Below are 629 nucleotides of genomic sequence, written 5' to 3'. Positions count from 1 at the left end.
GCTGTCCCTCAGTAAGTGAACTTGCAGGAGGTGTAGGTGTAGTTGTGTGTTATGGGGACTGTTGTTGACTCCCACTCAGTTAGACACAAATTACAATTGAATAACCATCAACAAACTAAAAACCCATGGACAAAAAACACACCATGTAATCACAGAGGAACAGTAATCAAAAAAAGGAAAAAGGGAAAAAAAGAAGAAAAAACAAGAAAACCTGCAATATCTGGGATAGGGCATTAAGAAAAACGTAGGGAAGGAGAATAATAAATGAAGAAAAAATGGGAAAAATGCAAAAAGATAAACAAGGAACGGGGTTAATCATGAGAAAAAACGGGGGAAAAGAAAGAAAAAAAATCTTAAAAAAAAGAAAAATTCAACCAGGCACAAGGGAAAGAAAAAATGCTGAAACCTAGGACCTGGGAGGGGAAGATTGAGAATAATAATAAAAAGAACAAAATTATTAATAACATTAATTGTTTTAAAACAGACAAATGCAAGCAAACTAATCACCAGGAAAAAGAAAGTGAAAAAGAAAAAAATAAAAATAAAAAAAAGAGAGAAAAAAAAATAGGTGGAGGACAGGGCAGGGTACCCAGGCTCCGTCTGAGCCCACAGTGTGATGGAGTTCCTAT

The sequence above is a fragment of the Orycteropus afer genome, unplaced genomic scaffold (genome assembly GCF_000298275.1).
Source record: "Orycteropus afer afer isolate SDZICR_OR568_19922 unplaced genomic scaffold, OryAfe1.0 scaffold01028, whole genome shotgun sequence".
NCBI classification, from domain to species: Eukaryota; Metazoa; Chordata; class Mammalia; order Tubulidentata; family Orycteropodidae; genus Orycteropus; species Orycteropus afer.
This window is presented reverse-complemented; position numbering follows the sequence as displayed.